We start from the raw sequence: 7,272 nt of genomic DNA on the forward strand, positions 1-7,272 counted from the left end.
AACTCTGTGTAATGTTTTTCTGTAAAGAAATTTTGCTGCATGTTTATTCATCAACTCTACAGAGAAGAAACATGGAAGGTGAGACAAACAGCGCAGAACAGACAGGGCCTCCTGGGTCCTTGTGGGAAATGACCCCTCTGGAGGCATGAGCTGGGGACGCGTTTCTAGACCTGCAGTTGGATAACATGTGTGGAACCCATCGTTGGCAGAAAATACCCAGACTCAGAAATGCTTAGTGGGCTCAGCTCGTGTCTTAGCCTAGCAGCACGCTGCAGAATGGTGGTCACGGTCCATTTGACTGAGCGGCTGCGTGAGAGCTGTGCTTTCTGCCCTGCTCAGTGCGGTAAGGGAAGGTCTCACCACAAGCCCCTAGCTCTGGACTAAAGACGCAAGCTCACATTAGGAGGGCCAAACATTTGAGGCGAGTTCTGCCGTGTGGGTAGCAGAGAGGACACTGCCCTCCCGCTGGCTGATAGAGTCTGCAGAGGATTTAGATTTAGGAACAGGATAGAGCCGATTGCAACTTCTCCTTGCTTAATTGACCAGAGACCTTTCATGCAGAAATCAAAGTCTCACCGCACGTCTCTGGAAGGTGAGATTAATGAGGCCCAGATCATTAGTCCACCTGAGAGACAAGGAAGGGATTAGCAGTTACATACGAGGTGGAGAGGCCGCAACAGTCCAGCTGAGTCCAGGGCATCAGTTATAACTCCTCAGTTTATAGGTGGCAAGAATAGAGTGGACACCACATCTGTGTGACCCACTAACCTGCTGAGGGTGGCACCCTGTGCGCATGCCACCTGCCTGAGTGGTCTTAGTGGAAGTCTGCCTTGATAACAACATGGCGTGTTTAAGGGCCAGGTCATCGTTTTGATTAGCTGGATTTGATTCTCATAAGTTGGTCTGCAGCTAAAATAGGGTTCAAATTTGGTATGGGTGTTTATGACCCTCGGGCGCCTCCTTTCCTGACGGAACTGATTCACATGTCAGGGGTCACACCCACGGACCGAATGAGACCCACATGCGGAGCGGGTCAGCCATGGTCATCCGGCGACTTGCTGCCTGTGTGAAAGCTTCTCTGACCCTACTTGCAGAAGAACCACATCAGAAGAACGACCATGGTTTTGGCATTGAGCGGCATCCTGGCTGGAAAGCTCAGAAGTAAGGAGGAGCTGAAGGGTATAAATTAGGCCTGGAGGAAGCGTCCTGCTGTGGCCAGGAACCACACTTGTGGAACGGCTGTGCCCTGGCCGTGCCCAGGTTTCCTGGGTTTCCTGCTAGCCTCTCTCTGAGATGGCAGATTTAGAAACCTCTTCTGGCCAGTGCAGCCAGGTTTATCTTGTTCCAAGATGTCTGAGCTCCCAAGGTTTCCAGAGTCCTGCCTTTGGCCTTACAGTGTCTCAGACTTGTACATACATGAAAGCAGAAATACCCAGTGCATGTTTATAAAGTATCCTCTTTCCCATAGCCAGGTGTAGTGAAGACGGCAGACTTGCATTTAGGATGAAACATGAGTAATATTCATCCCATGCATATTAACCAAAACAGATTTCCTATGTAGGAGAGGCTGTGGCTGAGTAGCTGGACTCAGCAGAGTGAGAGCAAAACACTGTTTTCTGATTGTACCTTCTAGATAAGTGCCGTGTTTTTGGCCTCTTGTTTTATGCCTGTTGCACAGAGAGGATGGTCACGGCGCTTCATCTCCCCGTGAAAAGCATCCCCATGTGAGTCTGGGTGCTGCCCTTCCAGGACACGCCCTTTTGCACCTAGTGCAGACAGTTCTCAGTGACATTTATGTTGCTCCCAGGTTGACGTGTCAAGTAAGATGAAATACATGCATACAGTCCCGGCTACCAGCTTGATACACGTTAAATCATTTCGGAAGAGGGAAACTTGACTGAGAATGCCCCCACCAGATTGGCCTGCGGGCAAGCCTGTGGTCCATTTTCTTGACCAGTGTGGGAGTCATCAATGAGGAGGCAGGTGGAAGAAGCCATGGCTAGGTCACCAGTAAACAGCACCTTCTATGGCTCTGCTTCAGCACCTGCCTTCCAGGTTCCGGGCTGGTGCTCTGTTGTACGTGACTATTAATATTTGCTATTGATGTGTCTTCTGGGAACTACGCTGCTGTTAGTGCTAAAGAGCTGTACAACCAAATCAGCACCCAGAGACTGGGTTTATTTAGTTAACCTAGAGCACAATGCTGGGCGATAGTTACTCCCTCCTACACCTCCCAGCCCGCATAGTTTCCCAATATTTAGATTTTACCCATTATACTTGCTTTTTGTGAAATCTTAGGTCTGGTTCATTCTCTCCACACTGTTCCCCAATCTCTCTCCTGCCTCTGTTCTCCCAGCTCTTCTCTCACCTGGACAGTGGACCTGAGAATTTTAAGCTGCAATAAACCCTTCCCTCCCAATTCACTGAAACTGCGAATATGCCAACCTGAGGTTTGCCAGGGCCAGCGAAGGTTACAGCCGTGTTTTAGCCTCACCCAGCACTGATGGTATTACAGTCATGTCTTACAGATAAATGAGGAGGAGCTTCATCAGTCATAATGGGACTTGTATTTTGTACAACTTCCCACTGTTTGGGACAAATCCCCAGCCTGGAATGCCTTATTTTCATGTGGTGATAACCTAGGTGTCAGGTTTCCTGAGCTGGACTACAGACTCAAAGCCATTCCTGGTGTTTTGTCCCAGAAGTTGAAACCCTAGCCGAGACAGTGTCCTTCTCATCACAGCCATAAAGCCTGGGGCCATGCAGAGAGCAGGCACTGAGGGTTGGTGAGCTGATCCAGTAGGCAAAGCACTTTCAGGGCACCCCGGTGGCTTAATGTCAATCCCCTGAGCCCACATACAGGCAAAAGACAGTAAGTTCTCAAAGCTGTCCTCTGACCCCTGCCTGCCATTTCATGTGCCTCTGTGAGCACTCTCCTTCTCCTGTGCATTCATAAATAACACTAAGCTTTGAGAAGGTAAAAAAAATCCATGAGAGGACCTTGAAAAGTAAACAATAACAAGTAGGTTAAAGAAAACAAGAATCCAAAGCTTATCAAATTCTCTCTCCTTTTTTTTTTTGTCTACTGATATAGACTGAGTCAACCTATGTCTTTTTATTTTATTTATATTTATTTATTCTTATTTTTTATTTTTTACAATTTATTCATTTTATATCCCGATTATAGTCCCCTCCCTCATCTCCTCCTGGTCCCACCCTCCCTCCCTCTTCCCCCATCCCATTCCCCTAGTTCACTGAAAGGGGGAGTTCTCCTCGCCTGCCACCTTCTCCTAGCTTATCAAGTCTCATCAGGACTTGATAAGCTGGATCCAGGCCTGGATCCTCTTCCTCTGTGGCCTGGCAAGGGCACTCAGCCAGGGGGAAGTGATCAAAGAACAGGCAACCCAGTTCATGACAGCACGAGGGCTGACCAAAAGGCTGCAGCTAAAGCTTGAAGAATTTCCTCCATGCCCTTTCTCTTTCTCATCCCTTCCATGAGTCACTGCCCAGACCTTAGACAATGCGGAGTCTGAAGCAGCGGCCTCAAGAAAAGCATGCCACTAGAGATACTCAGCAACCTATTCTCTGAGGACTGAGAACTGTGCCCTTAGGCCTAAGGAGCTGGGTTCCTACAGAGCGTAGTGAGCTCCTATTGATACTTTTTCTCTATGTCCTTGTACAGTGTGCAATGTCCATTGGAGAGTGAGGTTAATAAACCCCAATCCTGGCTAGAAAACTGCCGAGAAAAGGAGAGGGGACCCATGAAGCCACAAACTACTACAGACCCTGCAGACAGAAGCATTAGAAAGCAAAGCTGCAAGGTTGTTCTTAACTCCTGGACTTGTCCGCAAGCCGAATCTGGGGCACTGAGTCATAAAACTGCTGCACTTCCAGGCAGGCTGCCGGGAATGCACGTGGCGCACGCCGTTGATCCTAGCACTGGAGACGTAGAGACAGGTGGATCTCTGAGGTTTAAGACCAGCCTGGTCCACATAGTGTGCTCTTGAAGAGCCAGGACCACAAAGTGAGACTCTGTCTCAAAAAACAACCAACCACACCAGAAAACAAACAACGGAAGGGCCATTGGAAGGTGAGTTTGGAAGGGGTGCCCAAACTCGGTGACACTACAGCCACAGATCAGCTGAAGTTTGTGGCCTTCCTCCCGAGTTCCTGCCAAAACAGCAGCACAAGACATGAAGCTGCACAGCGCAGCAAAGTAAGGCCAGTGCTCAGAAAATTCAGTCATGAGGGCAGGGAGCTGTCCCAGCGGGAAGTGTGTTACACATGGGAGAAGACTGGTGTGCTGGATGGCTTCATGCGAAACTGATACAAGCTAGAGTTACCTAAAGGGAGGAAATCTCAGTTGAGAAAATGCTTTGGTAGCATCCAGCTGTAGGGCATTTTCTTGATTAGTGATTGATGGGGAAGGGCCCAGCCCATTGTAGGTGGGGCCGTCCCTGGGCTGGTGGTCCTGGCTTCTATAAGAAAGGTGCCTTCCTGAGCAAGGCACGGGGAGTAAGCCAGTGAGCAGCCCCCTTCATGGCCCCTGCCTCAGCTCTTGCCTCCAGCCTCCATGGCCTTTGCATCAGCTCCTGCCTCCAGGTTTCTGTCCTTCATGAGTTCCTGTCCTGACTTCCTTCAGAGATGGAATGTGAAGTGTAAGTTCAATAAATCCTTTCCTTCACAACTTGCTTTTTGGTCATGATGTTTCTGTCACAGCAATAGTGACCCCAAGTGACCAGAGTTTGAATGTGAATGCCCAGCGACCATATAAAGGCTGGGGCACATACGGCAGCCATCTCAGCCTAGCGCTCTGGAGACACAGGATCTCCAAACAAGCTGGTAGTCATCCTAGCTGGGATCAGCAGGCTCCAGGCAGACTGAGAGAGAGAGAGAGAGAGAGAGAGAGAGAGAGAGAGAGAGAGAGAGAGCCTGCCGCAGTAAATAAAATTCAGAGATTATCACGGAAGACTCCCAACAAGAACTCAGGACCTTCATACCCATGTACATACATACACAAGCATACACACACTGGAACGCACATACACGTATGCCCGGACACGTGTGTGTACTACACAAATGTGAACATGTAAAGGTACATGCAAAAACCGGTTATGACAGCTCTGAAATGTCTTCAGTGTGAGCAGAGACCTGCCACACAGAGGAGCTCGGCCAGGCCGTGTCCAGCGGCGAGGCGCGCACACCTGACTTAAGAAGGGGAAAGAGAAGGCAATGAGAATGAGAAGGCAATGCAGTACTGTACTTTAATCCGCTGGGCTGCCCCTAAAAGAAAACAGCAAAACCACAAACCTGGCTAAAATGTTGAATGCGAAACTATTCAACCCAGAAGAAGGAATTTCTGCACTATGCCACATGCGGATGGATTTGGAGGACACAGTAGGTAAACAAAACAAACGGAAACCCAGTTACGAGAAGACAAACACTAAACAATTCCAGGAAGACTCTGAAAGGGTCAGATTCCGAGGGGCAGAGGCTGGAATGGTGGCTGCCCAGTCTGGGGGCCAGGGTGGAGGAGGAGTCATTTCTGGGTGGGAATGCAGTGTCACTCCCACCGGGACATCTGTTTTGTCACGCTGCGTGTAGAGGGAGAAACTGCTCACATACCCTAGATGGACCTTCTAGGTGCAGCTAGCGTGGACTGTTCACGCTACAACAAAACTGTAAAAGATTAAATAATAAAATTTCCTCCAAAACCAAAACAAAAATAATACTACGATAGGAAAAAGAAAATAAGATGAAGAAAAACAAGGAAACAAGAAGTATGGCCGTGAAATGATAGGCAGACCCACACAGATTAACGCTGATATTAAATATTCAATGTCTAAACGATAACTTAAAGGCATTTTATTAATATCATTTTTAATGAAACAATTTGATTTTGATGCAGGCTTTCCTTTATAATAAATTGGTAAAAAAAAAACATAGATGAAATGCAAGAGGCTACATTAAATACATGAACTCTAATTAACACGTAGTTGAAATGCCCACATGAGAAAAAGTTACCAAGATACTGACAGATGTCACATCATGAGAACAAGGTAACTCTACGAAGCCGAACAGTCCTAAACATGCACATCTACTTAGAGCCCATCCCCGAGCCCCTCCTTCATATGAGCCTTAAACACTATGTTCACACCAAAACCCAACACACAGGTATTTGTGCAGCTGCGTTAACAGTCACCAATCCCTGAAATCACCGCTTGCCTGTCATCACAGCTTATGTCCGACCAGGAGACGGACATCACCCAGGGCCCTGGTTTTAGTTCTTTGCCAACTTGACAGGGCTGGAGTCCACTGGGAAGAGGGAGCTCCAGCTGGGACGTGTCCCCATCTGAGTGGCCTGTAGGCAGGTCTGGGAGGCTGTTCCTTCACTGATGGCTGATGAGGTATCTACCCACTGCTGTCACCTCTGGCCAGATGGTCTTGGTGGCTATAAGAAAGCAGGAAGAGCAAGCCAAGAGGAGCAAGCCAGTAAGCAGCACCCCTCCACAGCCTCTACATCAGCTCCTGATTCTACGTTCCTCTGAGTTTCAAACCTGTCCTCATTGAGCGAAGGACTGTGATGTGGAACTCTAAACGGAAATAAACCCTTTCCTTGTCAAACTGCTTTCACTCAAGGTGTTTTATCGTGGCAACAAAGGGCAAACTAAGGCTCCCAGAAACTTAAAAATAGTAAGTTTTAATCTAAACAAATAGCCACTTCCCCATGACAAGAGAGTGATTATGAAGAGCAGAACTCCAAGGAGCCCCTCAGGGCAGAGGGAAAACAGGAAGGTGAACTTGGAAGGGGCCCTCTCCCCGAGACTGCCAGGAACTGTGCTGTGCAGCCCAGCTAAGGACTGGAGTTCTGCCCTTCCAGCTGTTGCCCCTCTCTCCTGACCTCTGCTTGTCAGTGGTGTCAACCTAAAGGTCACACAGTGGACTGATCTTTGAACTCAAGCTAGAGGGTGAAAGGTCAGTCTTCCCAGGCAACAAGCCTTGCCTCTGTGAGTGGCCTTCCAGGAAGTTTGTAGACTGCCATTTAGATCACGGAGGGTACAAACTGCTGGACGAGTTTGCGTGCCCTCAGGAGGTGCCCTTGCAGAGGGCTGCGTGGAGCTGTTGACTTCAGCTCTGTGATGACATGGAGGACTCTTTCCACGCTTAGTCCTTAAATTGGCCCTGTGGTGAAGCGTCCCTTCATAAGAGAAGAAAAGCTGCTCCTCTCACGGTTGGAGAGCAGCGCTGGGGTTCCCCTCCTCTCTTCAAGGG

Source organism: Meriones unguiculatus, chromosome 16 (assembly GCF_030254825.1).
Source record: "Meriones unguiculatus strain TT.TT164.6M chromosome 16, Bangor_MerUng_6.1, whole genome shotgun sequence".
Classification (NCBI taxonomy): Eukaryota; Metazoa; Chordata; class Mammalia; order Rodentia; family Muridae; genus Meriones; species Meriones unguiculatus.